Here is a 21,143-nt window from a genome sequence, read left to right on the forward strand (position 1 = left end):
TGCAGCCACTTGAGGGACAAACTGCACGTGACCGCGACCTACCGGCCACCCACGAGCTACAGTGCACTTGTTGTTCGCCACCCGCTCTGCCACATTGCAGCCACTTGAGGGACAAACTGCACGTGACCCCGACTTACCGGCCACCCACGAGCTACAGTGCGGCCATTCCTGGATCTGAATGGAAAGACAGTCAAATTGAAACGGTTGAATGTAAAATAGCGGGAGGTAGTAAAGACATGACTCACTTAAATCACTGTTTTCCGGCTATTTCACATGCAATGGAAGTGAATAGGCTTTTCTTTGCGCTTTTATTTATACTTTTCAGTTTCGTTGAAGATATCAGTCAACTTTCCAAATGAAGATGGAAATAATGGACTAAAATTCGATGCTTCTTTGTAAGGTGTCAGGCAAATCCAACACCTTACATGAAAACCCTGACATGATAAGCAAATCCAGTAGTATGTCACATAGCTCCGAATAAATCGTGACATTAAATTAACCAAAGTAGTACGAGTAACGAGTGAGCAAATGGAATACCACAGACTAACACAAGAATGCCTAAATGCATGTCGTACCTTCCCACCGTGAGGCAGACGCAGTTCCGAAGGGAGAAACGAGGACAGAAGCAGAGAGCAGAACCGTGTTAAGCTAGAAAAGAGAGGGGCTGGGCACCCACGCCGCGAGCCTACCTGTACAACTATACAACCCGCACGTTTTAGCGTGAGGCTTTTTCGCGTCTCAGGTATGTCAAGGACAACCCCCAGCCCATGTTAAAAGCTAGAGCCCTCCAGAAAAGCAGTATAGATCTTACGATAACACAAAAAGGGCCACTATCACCCGCAAGTTTTAGCGTGAGACTTTTTCGCGTGTCTGTTACATTAGGATCACTCCCCAGCCCATGTTAAAAGATAGAGCCCTCCAGAAGAACAGTATAGATCTCACGATAACGCTAAAAGGACCACACTAGCTGCAGGTTTTAGCGTGAGACTTTTTAGCGTCTCTGTTACGTTGCAAACTTTAAAAACATTGCCCCACCACGAAAAGTATAACGTTTCTCATTGGATAGACAGAATTTTTGTAGGCGGAGCTTAAGGTTAACATTGAGACCCTGATTGGTCAGATGAAAACATAGCCAGATAGTTTTTTAAACTAACTTCGGTAAATTGTAGTAAGGAGAAGAAAAGAGTTAGTTCCGAGACGGCGGGCTGGATGGCTGCTGCGCCGGCCGCTGCCGCCCTGACGCTGCTTAGACACCGACAAGGTAATGAACGCACGCGATGCCGCATCTTTGAGCGCATAAGGCTTCACTCAGAACTGCAGAAGTCTCATCTGTTACACCCCTTTTTTCCGTAAAACTAATGGTGATCGTTAATTAAAACTCATGGTGTTCACATTTGCCACTTGAAGAACAGATCTGAAACGCGATGATTTTTCTTTTATATAGTTATTGAGAAGCCACATCAGCCACTGTAATTTACGACAAGTTAGATAAGTTATTAAAGATAATTGAGGGTCACTGTAGACCATTTTGATAGTTTTCTCTTTTGTGAAACTTAAATTAAACCTAGATTATAGATGTGATATGGCATAGGTCATCCTTCGATCGATTGTAGAACTTGGAAACCCATTTAGGGAATATTCGTTCACATTTTTTGTTGAACGCTGTTGGTTTTTACCATCCTGTATTAAAACATTTCCTTTTATCAATAGTGCAATTTATAAACGATGTTTTGTGATTAGAATAAATTTCCAATGGTAAACTTAACTGCTTTTTCGACGTAATTTTACCAGCTAACTAAAAATAGGAAAGCCTTGAACCCTTTCCACTATATTTAGTTAGAATTAAGATTCTTTTACAGGGAGTGCAGGGAGCTGACGCTGAGATCATTTAGTATTTGGTTATGTCATCGCTAGTCTCACTGAACTCTTCTGAATTCTACATGTCATGTGTGGTCTGGCGTCTCCTTACCAGCAACAGGTCCCAGGTTCAAACTAGTTCCCTAAAAAACACGCTCAGACCGTGTTTGCGCGAAAGTGGTTGGGAGACACGATATAGTACAATCAGACACCACCATGAATGTTTAGAAAATGGCGACCCTGCCAGGATGGTAAAATACCATGTTTGAAGGTCGACCACATGCCTAACTAGGTATGAAAAATATACTGCTAAAAAAATTTTCGTAAAAAAAAAATTCTGAAGTTATATATAGTCGAAAACAGTAGCTGCAGCGATAGATAGTAAAAGTATTCAAGAAAGACATTCTACCAGAAACAATAGCATAATTAAGTTATGAATTTTGAAAATTGTTAGAATTAAGTTTTCTCTCCAATGCAAGCGCGCAGGTGGCGGATACATCGTTGACAAGTTGGTTCTGTCCCAACAAGTAAGTGAATGGATTGTCAGTCTTGGTAGTGTCAAATTGTGTGAACAAAAAGTTTATGAAACGTGTGAGATCGTATGAGTGCAAGTTGTCGCGAAGTAGGGCGTGTGAATTGCTTTTAAAACAGAAAATAAGGGATTCAGAAAGATTAGCAATGGCAGATCGAGACCTTGACCGAATTGAGGTAGAGACCCAGCATGAAAATGGACAGAGAATAGAGTACAGTACAACAGAAGATGCAGTATCGCTGGAAATAGGACATATAACGCACCATAACGAGGATAATGTACGCCAAGGCACAGAAAATCTAAGTAAGCGTACGACAGAGGAGCAGGAAAGTAGAGAGACAGTCGATGAGGATTTTAACTTGCGTCTTGAATACCTAGAACCCACAGTACAAGTAATCAGAGCTCCCTCACCACAGAGTACAAGGAATGCGAGCAGAAACGGGTCACAACACAGTTCAATGCAATCGGTTGCGAACCAACACTTGGGCGAAAACACAGAGCGTAGGACGTCGGAAGAAAACGCAATAGGGCCCACAAATCTGGCGGAATTATTACAACAAATTACGGAAACCATGACAAGGCAAAATAAAGACATAGCGAACCAAATTCAAATTCAGAATGCAGAAACCACGAGACAAATGCGTGAGATTAAAGAACAAAACAAAAAAAATTCAGTTACACCTAAGTCATATTGAAGATGAGGCAAAAGAATCTCGAGAAGTGATAGGAAACTTAATAACAGGTCACAATCAATTGAGAACAGACATTGACAAGGTAGAAGCGGACGTACAAACATTGCGTAATAACACTCAGGACGAGATCAAAACATTACGTAACAATACCCACGGAGAAGTCAAGAAACTAAAGATACAGATAAACGTAATTACTAGACAAGCAGCAGGTACAGCGCGTGAAATTGTTGAAAACAGTGTGTTACACAAACGTGTCACAAAAGCAGCGCTGAAAAGATATGATAACCGCATAGTCAAAATAGAAGCGCAAACGAAGCGACAATTTCAGAAATTGCGAACAGAGTTGTTGCAAACCATTGAAGAGCGTAGTGAACAAGATCGAACAAGCACTAAGTCTGCAACCACATCCGTATCTGTAACAGCACCGGAAAAACAGGTAGTTAAGGAAGACATTATGCATTTGCGATCCCAATCACAAGCGGAAAGTAGCATATGTGAAATCAGACAGACAGCACCGCGGGTAGGCGAAAGTTACCGTGGACAATGTCCAATGGATCTACCACAACCGGAAAGAACGACGAGAGAAATGATCAGGAACAAAAGTGGCGAAGAATCGCGAATTTCATATAGAACTATGACGAAGTACGACTACGATCATTTCCTCACAGTCAGAAAATTTCAATACTTTCGAGAAGGAAACTCATTACATCCACGAACTTTTATTGATCAATTCCGAGTAGGATTACCAGAACACTGGACGCTAGCACACAAATTAGACTTTATATGTGCACACATGTCAGGAACAGTCGTAGAAATCATGCAGAATGTTGCAGCGACATGCCGATCGTACGAAGATTTCAGAGAGAAGTTTCTCGCACGATATTGGTCCAGCGAAGCACAGAACAGAGTGAAGTACGGATTATTACAGAACCCATATTTTGAAAATTCTGGAGAGAAGAGTCCCGTGAAATTTTTCGAAGCAATGGCAAACAAAAATCAATTCTTAGATGTACCATACAGTGACAGAGAGTTGATTAAATTATGCGCGATGAAGCTACCATTTAAATACCAGCAATCATTAGTAGGTCGCGGAGGCGATGACGTCGAAGCATTTAAAGGTATTCTAAGGGAACTAGAGTTCATATTTTCGGAAGATGACGCAAGAAAAAGACGAAGCGCACGTGAAAACGAAAGCAAAAAGCAGTGGAATCCACAAGACACAGTACGAAGAAACAATTACGAACCATGTGATAACTTTGCACCAAGAAACCAGAATAGATTTCAGCAAAGAACCGGTTATGGATTTAGAAGAGAATATGGCAATAACTATAATTCACCCAGGAACGGCAACAACTATTACAGAGGGAATAACGACAACCGGAACGGGTACTGGGGAATCAATAGACCGACAAATTATCAACAAAGAAACCACTATCAACAAGCTGAACAAGGAAAGCGAATACAGATTGAAGAGGTTGAGGTAAGACCACGAAAACCCGATAAACGTTCGAGTTGACAGCTAGGCGCCCATGCCAAAGAGAATGACGCACCGACCCAGGACAATTGCAGCACCTTGAACAGAGAAGTAAAAATCTTATCACGAGAAGAGAAGAAGGAAGGAACAAATCCGCAGGGACCAGATGAAAACGAAGACAAGAAAATAAGAATATCGTGTTGGGACGAAATTAATTGCGAGAATACTGACGAGGAAGATGAATTACCAGAGGCATGCACAACGAATGTAGGAAGAAAGGATGAAGTAATGAGTATTGCAGAGCTATTTGAGATGGAAACCAGGGAAAGAGAATTCAATGAGGATAATGCGCAGTCGACAGAAGTTGAAAATAAGTTACAAGTGGGCACACAACCCATCGTGTATAATGAAGGAAGTTATGAAGCGATAATTAGTGCATTTAGATGCGATCATGTGGAAGGAGCGACGAAGAAGGAGAAGATAGACTAGGGTGAGGAAAAAGTAGAGGATGTTGAAGAAAGCGTAAATGAAGGAAGAAATAGAGAAGAGGAAATAAAAGAGAGAGAAGTAGCAGTCGAAGCTTATCCTACAGAAAGTTCGAATTCACAAGGGAAATTCACAAAAAGACTCATGTATGATTCAGTGGAGGATTCGTTGATGCAAGAAGAAGAAGAACAGAACCAACCCTTTCAAATTCAACCAATTGTGAAGGCCATGGTAAAGAATATCCCAGTCAATATTGTAATTGATAGCGGAAGTGAACTGACTGCGATCTCAGAAAATTTATTCATGCAGTGTAATGCCAATGAGGAATTACCAGTTCTGAAAACACGTAAGATTAAAGTAAGAGGTCCTATTAGAAACAATGCTGTGGAAGTTACGAGACAAACAAGGTTAACTCTTTCGTGCCAAGGTCAAAAGATCGAAGCCAACTTCGTGATTATACCTAAACTAACTGTAGATTTGATTATAGGTGCAGATTTTTTAAATGAGAGACGAGCGATAATAGATATGGGGAAAGGTAGCGTAACATTCGGGAGTGTCACACTTCTCTTTGAGCAAAAGCTAAAATTAGAAGAAATACCAGTAATAAACAAACAATTAAGAATGATGCGAGATAAAGAGTATGAAGAATTAGAATGGTATGCACAACAGGGGGAATAGCCTCAACTCATGTTAGAAGTCCATAAAGAAATCGACGAAAAATTACAAGAAGTTGGAGGTACTTCGGAACACAGTAAAAGAGAATTAGAGGGTATTTTACGAGATAAAGCAGAGGTATTTTTACCTAAGACTGGCAGTATTAAACACTTTCAGTACAAGTTTGAAGATTACTTTTATTACTGGTAAATAATCAGCACAATATTTCAAGATTATGTTGCAGATAAGATCGTCAGGAGAAAGAAGAATGAAGAGAGAGGAAGTTGGGAAAAAGAAAGTAGTTTCAATAATAACACCAATAGTACCATAGATTAAGGTGAAGGGATAAAGCGTAGATAGTCTAACAGCATGAAATACTAAAATGCCATACACCACGACACTACACAAAAATAGAAAACGAATTTGAGGATTCTTGAGTAGACGTTAAGACTCCAAATATCTTAGAATTGTAACATGGAAAGGGTGCCGAAATTTGGAAAGCTTTTTAAGTAGGCGCAAAACAAGTAGATAGTAGATATATGTTAGATGATTATAAGTAAAACTTTTTGTAAGAACCATTGTAAAAACTCCAGCAAGGAAGAGATGCAACGACCCACAAGTTGCAACGCGAGATGTATCAAGAAAGACAAGGACGTAATTAGCAAGACACGATTCCTACATAGTAGGAGCGTCGAGAGAAGGAAAAGGACACCGAACTAACAAAATGTCCTTGTAGCGGAAGTGGGCAATAAAGTTGCCCGCTAGGTAGAACCTTGCTGGGATGGAACAGGGAGCCGCACAGTGACAGCCCTGCAGAGGCGCCACGGGACGCCAGGACACCGGATTTTCACCGCTCGTAAACCCCAGGGCGCCCCCGACTCAGCGGAGCGAGCAAAAAAAGCGGCCGGACGAGAAGACCGCTTGGGCAAGCAACCGCTGACAAAAAAAAAAAAAAAAAAAAAAAAAAAAAAAAAAAAAAAAAAAAAAAAAAACGTAAAAGTCACACTACTGCTATTAAACAGCACGCTGATGCACGAAACTGGAGAAAACTTCCATAAAGTAAAAATGACACACCTAAACAATTTATGAAACTGTTACTAGGAGGAGAGCTTCAAAGCGACTAGTTATCAATAAATATTTCCCTATCCTGCCCAGAGAAGAACCAAGAAGCAAGTAAGAAGCAGAGAAAAAGCAGGAAGAACAGAAGTAGAAGATTCGCAAGATTGAGACCAAGAAAGAAGATGGGTGAATAGACGACATACCCTCCCAAATCCCTATCCTATTGTAAACTAGTCGTTTGCGAAGTATTACAACGAAAAACGACCGCATTCAGCGACACATAACGATGACTTTCACGCATACAAAGCCAGTAAACCACGAGATTCTGCACTCACAGCTCCATTCCATTATGGGACCTCCACAACAGCAACACACACTTGCAAAGCCAACAAGGAACGACGAACGAAGCTGTACATCAAATACTTGCCCAGATCCATCCCGCTCAAGTCCATCACCTTCGTGCAAAAACATTCGCCAACCTCATGCTTGAACATTCATAGGATTGTGTGAACGTGTGAAATCAAATTATATGATGTAGGAATTGTGCAAAAGAAACGTGTGAAAAACTAAATACGTTAAGCACACCAGACAGCTAATAAACTACAAAATAACAGTCATTGACTATGGACTTAAATAAAAAATGGACTATCGATAAAAATAAGTCATTAGTTCTGAAATGGACAGTGTATAAAGAAACAATATGTCACTTATTTTCTCCTCATAAAAATGAAGGAATAACTATATTTTACTTAGTTTCTCCTTATAAAAACAAAGAATAAAAAATTATCTTGTTGGTTGTTTTCCCTTTCTTTAACATTTGTACCATTTATTAGGATAATACCTCAATACGTGTGTATGTATACTTCTTTGCCAAAGCAATTTTTTTTTAACATTTGTAACATTTAGTAGGATAATATCTCAATACTTGTGTATGTATATTTGTTTGTCAAAGCAATTCTTGGAAATAATTCTTACTTGTTAGTGTAACAATGTTGAAATGAGTGTCTAGAAACAAAAACACTTTTACTTGCACATGATATTTAGAAAATGTGCTAGGAATAGATTTTACTCAATTACTACATTTATAAAAAAAATATTTCTAAGAAAATCGATGTAAAAGACTCCTCACTTTCGAAAACAAACTTCTTAAAAAACAAACTTAACACTTAAATAAAGAAGGAAAATAATTGGAAATTAATAATAGACAAAAAATATTCTTTTGATGTCATTTTTAATTATAATGTGGAAGAATATAAAAATATAAATTAGTAATACAAACTAGCATAGAACAGAATAATGTGGCTGAACAGTGTGCAACGAAATTTAGATAAATTAGAAAATTTTTGACTGACTTAGACAACGATTCAATCATTGCCTAAATTCAGTGCAGAAATTAAGTTCGAAGGGTTGTGATATGTAAGGTGTCAGGCAAATCCAACACCTTACATGAAAACCCTGACATGATAAGCAAATCTAGTAGTATGTCACATAGCTCCGAATAAATCGTGACATTAAATTAACCAAAGTAATACGAGTAACGAGTGAGCAAATGGAATACCACAGACTAACACAAGAATGCCTAAATGCATGTCGTACCTTCCCACCGTGAGGCAGACGCAGTTCCGAGGGGAGAAACGAGGACAGAAGCCGAGAGCAGAACCGTGTTAAGCTAGAAAAGAGAGGGGCTGGGCACCCACGCCGCGAGCCTACCTGTACAACTATACAACCCGCACGTTTTAGCGTGAGGCTTTTTCGCGTCTCAGGTATGTCAAGGACAACCCCCAGCCCATGTTAAAAGCTAGAGCCCTCCAGAAAAGCAGTATAGATCTTACGATAACACAAAAAGGGCCACTATCACCCGCAAGTTTTAGCGTGAGACTTTTTCGCGTGTCTGTTACATTAGGATCACTCCCCAGCCCATGTTAAAAGATAGAGCCCTCCAGAAGAACAGTATAGATCTCACGATAACGCTAAAAGGACCACACTAGCTGCAGGTTTTAGCGTGAGACTTTTTAGCGTCTCTGTTACGTTGCAAACTTTAAAAACATTGCCCCACCACGAAAAGTATAACGTTTCTCATTGGATAGACAGAATTTTTGTAGGCGGAGCTTAAGGTTAACATTGAGACCCTGATTGGTCAGATGAAAACATAGCCAGATAGTTTTTTAAACTAACTTCGGTAAATTGTAGTAAGGAGAAGAAAAGAGTTAGTTCCGAGACGGCGGGCTGGATGGCTGCTGCGCCGGCCGCTGCCGCCCTGACGCTGCTTAGACACCGACAAGGTAATGAACGCACGCGATGCCGCATCTTTGAGCGCATAAGGCTTCACTCAGAACTGCAGAAGTCTCATCTGTTACACCCCTTTTTTCCGTAAAACTAATGGTGATCGTTAATTAAAACTCATGGTGTTCACATTTGCCACTTGAAGAACAGATCTGAAACGCGATGATTTTTCTTTTATATAGTTATTGAGAAGCCACATCAGCCACTGGAATTTACGACAAGTTAGATAAGTTATTAAAGATAATTGAGGGTCACTGTAGACCATTTTGATAGTTTTCTCTTTTGTGAAACTTAAATTAAACCTAGATTATAGATGTGATATGGCATAGGTCATCCTTCGATCGATTGTAGAACTTGGAAACCCATTTAGGGAATATTCGTTCACATTTTTTGTTGAACGCTGTTGGTTTTTACCATCCTGTATTAAAACATTTCCTTTTATCAATAGTGCAATTTATAAACGATGTTTTGTGATTAGAATAAATTTCCAATGGTAAACTTAACTGCTTTTTCGACGTTATTTTACCAGCTAACTAAAAATAGGAAAGCCTTGAACCCTTTCCACTATATTTAGTTAGAATTAAGATTCTTTTACAGGGAGTGCAGGGAGCTGACGCTGAGATCATTTAGTATTTGGTTATGTCATCGCTAGTCTCACTGAACTCTTCTGAATTCTACATGTCATGTGTGGTCTGGCGTCTCCTTACCAGCAACAGGTCCCAGGTTCAAACTAGTTCCCTAAAAAACACGCTCAGAGCGTCGTTGCGCGAAAGTGGTTGGGAGACACGATATAGTACAATCAGACACCACCATGAATGTTTAAATCTTTACACCCTCCAATGGTGGTAACAACAATGGACGCTAAAATGAGGAAGTAAGTGACAATGAAGAGTGTTCTGAAGATTTTATATCATCAGTAATAGCTCGAGATGATAGCGAAGGAGTATAAGAAAAAGTCTGTCACTTTCTGGAAGACTGAAAAGAAGAGAATCTTTCAGGGCCGTTAACAAGGTTTTTTAATTATTGTAAGAAAACCGATCTGCAAATTAACAGTAAATAGGGTAGAAAGCGATGTACGCGTGTTCAAATGTTTTCAAAGGTCAACATAATCAATCTACATAAATTTAATATCGTATGCTACAATAAGGTGACGGTACGCGACGTTAACATATTGAGCAATGGGACGTTACAGCCACAATACAAGTGGGCACAATTTTTAAAAATACTCCGTTACCTGGGTGTATGTATTCGATAAGAGTTCTTATTGTGGTGCGAAATACAACCCATCTTAACTACTATAAAACACCTTGGTATAGTTCTGAAACATTCATATCTCGTAATTGACGAGGTGTGGTCTCTCAGACCGCGCGAAAATTTTCCAACTCGCTCTCCAACGCCAGTTGTGGTGGAATGCTTCTATACTCCCCCTACTCTCCTTAAATTACCAAGCCTACGACGTTTTGTTGTCGGTTGCGTTATCGCCTTCTGTGTTTATTGTTGACACGTGTTACTGATTGGTGTTGGAGCCACCTAGACCGAGCTCGTGAACTACGTACCTGTTTTCTTCAGTACGGTGCCGTACAGCTCAAAACGTGTTGGCACGAATGTATCAGTTGTAACTTTCCCGAGTTTGATGAAATTATTAATCGGTCTATGGATATAGATCGAGAAATAAAGGAAAAAGACGACGATTTTACATTAGTCAGTGATCACAGTTCTGCTATTAAACGAGAGTATTATTCAGAGGAAGAAATTCAGGGAAGTTGTGATGTGGATCTGTCTATTTCTTCTATGAATTAGTTAAAGCGTCTATTAAAATCGTATGTGATCTGAGTGGTGATAAAAATGTAGTTCCCAGCAATGAATGTCATTTTGACAGATTTTCTTTTTGTACCTATCGGGTGAAATTTTTATGCGCAAATTTAAACCCTGGAATTTAGTTTTATTTGGAAATTTATTTGCTACAGAGACAATAATTTTTTCAGAATGTGAAATTCGGTACTCTAACAGTCTATTTATTTCTACTACTTAAAAGAACCACATAAAATTAGGTGCCTATGTGTGATAAATAGTAAAATGCTGCAGGCTTTGTTTAGAGCAATAAAATAAACTATAAGCATTTAAGCAACAGTTAAATAAGTGTAAAAATAAATGTTATACAGCATAAATTAAAAATTTCAAATGATTTTTGCCTTAAATCTCGTTTTAAACATAGGGGCCGCAGAGACCCCACCTCGTGGTATACGTTACAGAAAAGTCACCTGGCGAGTTAAGGGATGTTTACCGTGTGTGAAGAATTTTTCAACGACACCGTAGCTACTATGCGTATGAGAGTTTTCGACAAAAAGAATATGTGTAAGAGTATTTTCATTTTAGACATGACGTATGGTCGTCTTCCTATCAAAACGGGACGAAAGACGACACACTCGTGTATTCTGTGCGCCAGTAATACTGCATACAGCTACACAACGTGGCAGCGGTGTCTGCAGATCGACACACTTGCTGTCGCCTCTGTTTCCACTATTGAAAGAAGTCATGTTCATGCTAGGGGCACGAGATGAGCATCATATTTTAGCAGACAGGTCATTTTGTAGACAAGGAATATTGACGGATGTCCCGACAAGACGTGTTCTGCTACAGTACAGTACAGTAGATCAGTGGCGTAGCGTGAGGGGAGACTTTGAGACTTAGTCTCCCCTGTATTCATGCTTAAAAAAGATGCAATAGTAATTCATACCAAAAATATAAGCAGCTTTCTACTGAGAGCACTAAATGTGCGAAGACACCAGCTTTGTAGCCCGCGCCGCCGCACCCTGAGTGTTGGTGTGTCTGCCTGCTTGAGACTCGACTGCTCTGAGTCTCTGCCTCTCTTCCCTTACCTGGCTGTGTGCGCCTCAGCGTTCTCGGCTCCCCTCCACTTCCCCTCTTCCACGAAGGCCGGTGCGCTGCACTTGCCAGCAGGTATCTAGACTAGTCTCTGCCGCTTCTATGCTGGCTTTTAACACGGAAGTGAACGTCGCCACCATGAGTGAGCCAGCAAGAGAACGCCTTTTAGAATTATTATTAAAAAAAAAGTGAAGCCAAACAAAAACGCACTTTCAGACAGTCTGGTACGAAAAGTATGTTACGTTGACTGCGAATGCACTTAATAACAGATTATATTGTTATATATGTCTTCTGTTTGATGGTGAAAAGGAGTGGTCCAATGAGGGCATTTGTAAAATAAAGGACTTTGACAGGAAAGAACAAAAGCATTAGACATCAAAACGTCACCTGCAGAACAAAGAATCATTTCAGTTATTGGGCAAATCTGAATTCAGCACGCCCATTCTGAAACCGCTCGTCTGACCTGCAATAAAATACAACGAACAAGTTGCATCCAACAGGAGAGTATTGGATCGTCTTATTCACGCGACAAGTACTAGCCTTTCGCGGCCATCGAGTAGACGAATCCTCCAGCAACAAAGGTAACTACCTGGAATTGTTGGATTTACTAGCTCAAGGAGAGCAGTTACTCCGAGACCATCTGTCGTCATCTTCAACCTTTAAAGGAACTTCTCCAGATATACAAAATGATGTAACAGAAATGATAACTCTGGCAGTTAATGAGAAAATAAAATCTAAAACTCAGAACTGCAATTTCATTTCGATTCAGGCTGATGAAACATTAGACGTGTCATGCAAGAGTCAAATGAGTATAATATTTAGGTACTGTATTGCAGACAAAATTGAGGAAAGATTCGTTGGATTTTACCATATTTCTGGAGATAAAACTGCTGAAGGTTTGTCAAACATTATTCATGCAGTAGTGGAAGAATGGAAAGTGGAAGGAAAAGTGGTTAGTCAAACATATGAAGGCGCTTCAGTAATGGCGATCAGAGAAAGAGGACTGTTGGTGAAGCAGTTCTGTCCCTATGCGCTGTTTACGCACATCAACTGAATTTGGTACTGTTACATGCCTCCAAAACCATACGACAAGTACACGTTAGTAAGTGTTCTTACTGCATTCCATTCGTTTTTTCGCAAATCATCAAAACGAAGTGTATTGCTGACTGTGAAAGGATGTAAACTGCCACATGCAAGCAACACTAGCTGGAACTTTCTTTCCAGGGCAGTTTCAAAAACATCTAGCAATTTCTCAGGGCTATATAGTGTTTTTAATTATATATTTGATGATACAGACTCTCAGTGGGACCCAGAATCTTTGAGCTGTACTGTGGGAATGAAACGACAGACGGATGATCCTACGTTTGGCTACTTGCTTTGCTTCTATCGAGGGTGCTTTGTTTATGTTGATCATCTCTTTAATGATCTTCGGTCAAAATCTGCCAGTATAGTTGCTTGCCAAAACAAAATAAGAAAGGTTTTGAGAAACTTACAACACTTAAGAACGGAAACATTCGTTTATTAATGCATTAAATACAGCTTGTGTTTGAATGACAACTTATCATTCTGTGACAGTCGAAAGACATCTCTCAGGGCATTAACTTACGAGATACTGGATTTGTAAATTGTTCAGATGGAAAGAAGGTTTCAAGACTTCTCCCAAATTCAGTTTGTTGAACCTTTGAACGAAAAGTATTTCCCGAACTATCAAAAATAATTCCCAAAGTTGAAACTACTTCAATTATTAGAACAGTACCCTTTTTTCAAACAAGAACAACTTGAAAATGAACTGTGTAACATAAACGCTGATGAGAAAAAACTCTTATCTTCAAGAATCCTCTTAAAGTACATTGTCAACAATGATTTAGACTCCGTTTATGAAGAAACAACGAAGTTCCTTCCTGCGTTTGGTTTTGACTCTACCCGCAACTACAGCAAACAGTGAACGAAGCATGAGTACTCTTAAACGAGTGAAGAATTATTTAAGGAATTCAATGTCCAACATCCGGCTGTCTTGTTTGAGCACGTTGGCAACAGAAAAGACACTACTTGGAGATTTATCCAGTGATCAGAACTTTGTAGACCAAGCTATAGACTTATTCGTGGGAAGAAAAGATCAGGGCATTGCACTTGTGTATAAGAAAATATAAGTGCTTCTTTTCTTGCTGCTGGAGTTCTACAAATTTGTCATCGCTTCTTGAACAAGTTAGTTATTATTATTGTTATTATTAGTGGCGGTGGTAGTGGTAATGGTAGTAGTAGTAGTAGTAGTAGTAGTAGTAGTAGCTGTTGTTGTTTTATTTGATGCATTTTGTTTCATTTGTTTAAATTATAGTTTATTGTACTATTTTGTCTCCCTATAATAACTATAGTCTCCCCAACCTTTACAACCACACTACGCCACTGCAGTAGATTAGTTCTCATACCGTAATAGTTTTCAGATCACAAAATCTTCTCAATGAATGAAGAACGACGATAAAACCAGGTAGAGGAAGAATGCATACTGGTTCAGAGTTGTGACAAGTCTGGCTGTCTCCAGATTGGTCTTCTCATTGACCGCATACAAGGCTGTCCATTGCGGGGAGGGAGTGTCTGAGATAAGCCCGGACTTGTTTCTGTTATCGGAGAATTTAGAATGATTGAAAACAACACATTGATAAAGACTATGTGCTCAAAATTTACTAAATGGCCACAGTTGTGTGCGTAGTTTTGTTGAACGGACATTAAGAAAAGCCGATGGCATGCGCACATAACCGCTCTCTTGTACACGTTTTTTTCTGTCGCCATTTCCCGCGAAATACAGTTTTGAGAATGTTCACGTGCTTTATTAATCTGTAACTGGTGCCAGAGACATCTTTGCTTTGTACATTTTCATGCTGCGTGACTTCGTCCCAAAGCTTCGCCGTGCTGCCGGCACATTTGATTGTCTGCAGCAGGCGAACGTCTCCTGTGGCGCGTGAGGGCACGTGCTTTTATGGCAAAACTGCCATAACTTTGATTCTACCCGGCGTGTCAAGGGCAAGCTGTATCACGTTTTAAGGCAGACATGCAAAAATACAACTGACAATAGCATCCAATTCCGTGCATTAATTTTTGCGTGGAGCCTGGTGCGTGGTACGCGTACACGAAAATACTAAAAATAATTTTTTTCGCTTCGATAGCTGTAATAAAAAACATCCTCACATTCAGTTTTCTTAAATATGTCGTACGTACAGACATGTTCATGTTACAATTTTATTATATGTGTAAATTCGCAATGCAGTGGAAGCCACTGATCGTATCGTTCACAGAGCACCGGATTCTGTGCAGCAAAGCTATGTCCAATATTGAATTTCGATTTTCGCAGCAAATGTCTTGAGTAGCTGGGTGCCGTCACTCCAGATCACCATCCTTTGAAAAATTTTTAGAGGTACCGCTAAGGCAACACATCCTTTGACTTGCAAAGCTGACAATATTAATACGAAGTACAGATTGAAGAGCTACACCATTCTCAACGTTACTGAGAAGTGAGACAGGCGCGAGACACTGTTGAGGCAGGAGACGAAAGCTGATGGCGCGTTGCACTCCGCAGTATTGTTTAAACAAAGGCAAAGTTTGACTGCTTAATAGGAGCGAGTGAACGGGAAGTGCTAAGGTACATGTTTGAAACGCTTTAGGGGAGATATAAAATTACGTCCGCAACGAGTGTTGGTTCCTGGATGGGAAAGGTCTAAGGTATCCATTACTTAGATCGACACGAATCCTCAGGAAAGCCACGAAGACAAGTAATGATCTGAGTCGCTGCAAAACGGTACGCGCCTTCAAAACACCTAAATCTCCATCAGCTGTGCTCACGACGACAACACTGAACTTAACCGTCCGTAGTTCCGTACACGAGCTGTGTAGACAAGTTTTTCTGTGTTTTATTCAATAATCAATTTATATTTTTAATGCAAAACGACTCACTTAACCTAAAGTGTTCCAGGTAGGGATCCTTTCCTATACTCTAGAGCAAGAAACCGAGAATCCATTGGTGTGAGTGCTTTCTTTCAAACTAAATTTAAATTATCACTCAACTGCAGCAACTAAAGTAAATGTGGAGAATTGTAGATTGAATTGAAAGTACGTAAAGTAAATAAAAGTTCTACTTAGTGTGTGAACTTTGTTATAGGGACCGTCTGTCCAAGAAATTACCGTAAAGTAATTATTTCAATAAAACTCAGTAAAACCAAGTATAACACCTTTCGCAATCATTTCGATACTTACAAAAGTATCGTAAAATATTGCTTGTGTATAATACATGTTTTCAGAGGCAGTGTTTCTGATCTCACCTTCAGAAGCGTAAGTAGATATTATTGTCGTTCCGGCGTTGTTTTCATGGACCAAAACTTTCTAAGTGTGTGCGTGCGACCTCTTCTGAAAGCAGTCATTATTCTGCTATCAACGTGCATTACCCTGTTCCTTTAGTGATAGAAAGTATTAAAACAGAAACAGTTTTAATAAGTACAAAAATACAGTGAATACCAAATTTGGTGAATTTGTTGAATAACGTCAATCGATATGTCATTTTGGCTGGCGACAATGTTTTTCAGCATTATTATCACTCGCAACAGGTAGTTTGACGGAATAGAAAAGATGCAACCAAGACTACACAATAATTTCATATTTGACCGAGCCTTATCCATTACACGGCATCTGAGGTCACTAGCGGTTGTGAAGGAGGTAGTTGTGTTTAAGTGCTTCAGTTACCAAAACTAGAATAACATCTGAAATTCTAAACGTAATTGCAAGAGTACAAACCGGGTGTGTTGTAAGCGGCCTTTAGAAGGTGACAGAACAGCACGTACATCGCCATACTAGTGTTATAACCTTATCATATCCTTATATACTAATTAAGACCTTAAAACTACTTACTACTCCGATCAACCATTCTACAGGTAACTGTTGTCTTAGGATGTCTACAGCCTATACCCTCTGGTGTCTTACCTAGAAACACAGTACGCAAAAGCCTGCTAGAAAGAAGTCACAACTGGTGGCCGATATGTTCACGACTAATACTTTGCGCTCTTCTTCTTTCAGGAAACGGTATACATACTTCCACGTTTGTTCCACCGAAATTCTCCGTTACTGAGGCTTTGTTAATCTGTAGGACTCCAAAAGCTCTCGATTGAGTGAGTAATTTAAATACGTTACATTTTGAACAGTAAAAGCCTCAGAGATCCTTCTGGCCAATACAACGTATTCTGCAACAGTGTCATAAATGTTGAGCCAGTTAAATGCAAGTCCATATCTGACCACCCGGACAGATGATAACTTTTCCTTGTTGCCACTTTCCAACTCTACTCGTGACATTGCCACGTGAGGCTGCCTGTCATTTAAGACTAGCAATGTGTTCTTACCTCCACCCACTTCCTGAATATTTCCCATCTCATTGGATACAAGTGAATGCTGTAGCAGTGAAACTCAGAGTTTCTCCTGCAACAGGTACTCGGGTCGCTACGTGCTCCTTCACTCCACCTGTTTCCACATACACCCTAGCCATGAGGAAAGGCAGTGGCAGAGTCTCCTGTGACACTTTGGCTACTTGCTGATTCTCTACAGGAAACTGCCTTTCTGCCCACCGCAGTCCCATCGTGAATTCCCTCTGTGTAACCAATATAGGACTAAGCTGTCCATCCACTGCATGAAACATTGCCTCTTGCAGTATCGCCACTTCATTACTAGATCTACACGTTGCTCCGCTAGCCCACGCAACAACGTCACTATATTCAATTTGTTGCCCAACACACTCAGTTGCTTCTATATTTTTTTCCAAATCGCTATACGGTACCTCCCTGGTTTCGCTAGCACACCAGGTTAGCTCTGCTGCTGATTCCTCTACTATTCTCGTGTTATTCAACATCCCTTGTTCTATGTTCGATAGCAATGCTTAATGCCACTCCAGGCTGTCCTTCGTGGAACCTGTCATATGCTGAACCTGAACAATTATGCTATTTAACTTCCGCACTTCCTCTTCGCCTGCTGTTCCGAACTAGATTGTTCCCAAGTTATTCAATCTGTATATTGAGCAAGCAGTGAAGGAAACAAAAGAAAAATTCAGAGTAAGTATTAAAATCCATGGAGAAGAAATAAAAATGTTGAGGATCGCCGATGACATCGTAATTACGTCAGAGACAGCAAAGGACTTGGAAGAGCAGTTGAACGGAATGGATAGTGTCTTGAAAGGAGGATATTAGATGAACTTCAACAAAAGCAAAACGAGGATAATGGAATGTAGTCGAATAAAGTCGGGTGATGCTGAGGGAATTAGATTAGGAAATGAGACACTTAAAGTAGTAAAGGAGTTTTGCTATTTGGGGAGCAAATTAACTGATGATGCTCGAAGTAGAGAGGATATAAAATGTAGACTGGCAATGCCAAGGAAAGCGTTTCTGAACAAGAGAAATTTGTTATCATCTAGTATCGATTTAAGTGTCAGGAAGTCATTTCTGAAAGTATTTGTATGGAGTGTAGCCATGTATGGAAGTGAAACATGGACGAAAAATAGTTTGGACAAGAAGAGAATAGAAGCTTTCGAAATGTGGTGCTACAGAAGAATGCTGAAGATTAGATGGGTAGATCACATAACTAATGAGGAAATATTGAATAGGATTGGACAGAAGAGAAGTTTGTGGCACAGCTTGACCAGAAGAAGGGATCGGTTGGTAGGACATGTTCTGAGATATCAAGGGATCACCAGTTTAGTATTAGAGGGCAGCGTGGAGGGTAAAAATCGTAGAGGGAGACCAAGAGATGAATACACTAAGCAGATTCAGAAGGATGTAGGTTGCAGTAGGTACTGGTAGATGAAGAAGCTTGCACAAGATAGAGTAGTATGGAGAGCTGCATCAAACCAGTCTCAGGACTGAAAACCACAACAACAATAATACCTTTCAGAAATTGTTTGCATCCATGCTTACCAAAGTACTTTATTATACTCTCATCGTAATCCACAAGCTCAAAATAGAGAGAAAAAGGGAAGAAGTTTCCACATTTCATCGTTTTCATTAATTTGTGTATTATCACGTGAGTGAACCGACCTCGTAACTGTTTCAAATCTGTCTTCTCTCACCATGTTGTGCCCCATTTCGTTTCTCATGCCCAACCCTGCATCCAAGTAACATCTTCTGCTAGGTAGCGGATTATAGTCCGAGAGAATTAGAATTCCTAAAAAACCTTTTATCTCTTCACGTGTTATTTTACGATCTGGACAGTTCTTGAATAAAGCGTGATTTTAGTTTCAGTACTGTGAACTTTCATCATTTCATCATTCTAAAAGAGTTGAATTGCAGACACGTTTCTGCATTTACTGTGTCACCACTTTGCAAATCCTCCCTTCTCCAATCTCATATTACAGTTTGAGATCTGTAGCTTTCCTGTTTCATCTGAAACGACATTCTCTGCTTTACCACCTAACCTGTTTTTGTTGGTCAATACCGCTTCTGCTCCAGCATGAGGTTTCCTTGGTCCACGATTATCATCTATCTTCCCACCCTCATCTTCTTCACCAGAATATTCACCCGACTCTACATTAGCTTCAGGAGGTTCTGTAAATATATCCGATGCATCTTCTTCCTCAGCCTCAAGGATAACTATATTTCATGCACAAGCAGGCCTCTGAGAAAGAAGGAAACATTATATTGACTGTTCTGCCTAGCGTAACATATGTGCAACACAAATTAGAAACTGAATTTGCAACCGTAATAATGAACTGCATTTTGTGGTTAACCTATAACATAAATTTCAGCGCTTTAATATTATAACTAAGCAAAAGTTTTAACAATTGTGTGGTATAATGCTTCAGAAAATAGCACTTACTTCTTATTCCAAGACATAATCTTACTCAAAAAATGTCTTCAGTAAATGAACAACCAGAAACTATCCTCTTCCTGCTTTCTACTGGCAGAAGGTCGCTTAAATATCAACAATAGAGCTTCCTTAAAGACGTACAACAACAAGCATTTCAGATGCATTAATCGTCGCCAATAATAGAAAAAATGGTAGAATGTTACATGACGCGTATGTTACGCTAGGCAGAAATGGGTTAGTGTAGTTAAAATGGGCAAAAGTAGAGCACTGTAAAGACGTGAAGTTTTGTGAGCTATGCTACGTAATATTTTCGGTTGAATAGAAGAACCGACAGCTAACAAGTACTTGAAGTTCATCTTTTCCGCTACTTTCCAGTGAATAAACATTTTATGATCACTAACAAGTTACTGATAATGATAATAATTATAATAAACACCTATCTGGACAAAAGAAACAGTCTTTCTGTTTCTATGCTGTTTCTTCTTATCCTGTTTCATTAATAAACTCTCTGTTACTAGATCAAAGTGAAAGTTTCTCACATTGATGAAAGTGAACAGATGGTTTTATTCACAGACTGCAATGAATTGCACGTTATTAATGAGATCTACTGAGTAAACTAATTATGTAATCAACATAAAAATAAATGTGTTTTTTTACTTTAAAAACAGACAGTCATACACTGTCAAGCTGAGAATTTTTCAACCTCCCCATTTAGTTTGTAATAGCATATTTTTTGTCTATGAAAAATGGAGAAGAATGGCAAGTAGAAGAGCTATAAGGGCGAAGAGGAGGAAGGAAAAGAACAAAGAACAGAATGAGTAGCCCAACAAAGAGAATAGAGGTAGGAGGGGGAATGAAAGATAAGACGAAAAACCAGGAGAATTCTAAAGATGCAGGGAGAGGAAATAGAGATGTGGATGATGACATAAAGGTGTAAATGGTATATAATCACAATAGAAGAAATAGATGAGTAAAAGACAAGAAAAGAAGTGGGAGAAGAAAATAGAATGAAATGGGTAACAAACAGCACAGAAATATAATGACGAGAGAGGAGGTAAGGAGGAGGAGTAGTAGACAGAGGAAAAAACTGGCAGAGGGAAGAAAGGGAGGAGAAGGGTAAGAAGAATGTGGCTAGGGGACGAAAGTAAAGCAAAAAAGGATGGGAAGAAGACACAAAGAAGGAAATATTATGTGAAAGCAGACTGAAAGAAAAATATATAAAAAGAGGCAAATAAAGATTGAAAATAAATATTGAAAACAAAGATTGAAAATAAAGATTGAAAAGAAGAGGAGGAAGAAGAAACAAAGGACTGAAAGAAGAAGACAAGATAGAAGAAAAAGTGAAAGAAAGTGAATGACCAATATGAGAAGAAGCTTAGGGGAATAAGGTAGA

At 39.5% G+C, this 21,143-nt stretch overlaps 1 protein-coding gene across 1 annotated transcript in view; it reads right to left on the reverse strand.

Annotated features, from left to right (window-relative positions):
- Positions 1-21,143, reverse strand: part of LOC126292119 (cytochrome P450 4C1-like) — a 201,510-nt gene that overhangs the window by 36,307 nt on the left and 144,060 nt on the right. The gene's annotated exons all lie outside the window — the stretch shown is intronic.

The sequence above is a fragment of the Schistocerca gregaria genome, chromosome 9, assembly GCF_023897955.1.
Source record: "Schistocerca gregaria isolate iqSchGreg1 chromosome 9, iqSchGreg1.2, whole genome shotgun sequence".
NCBI lineage: Eukaryota > Metazoa > Arthropoda > Insecta > Orthoptera > Acrididae > Schistocerca > Schistocerca gregaria.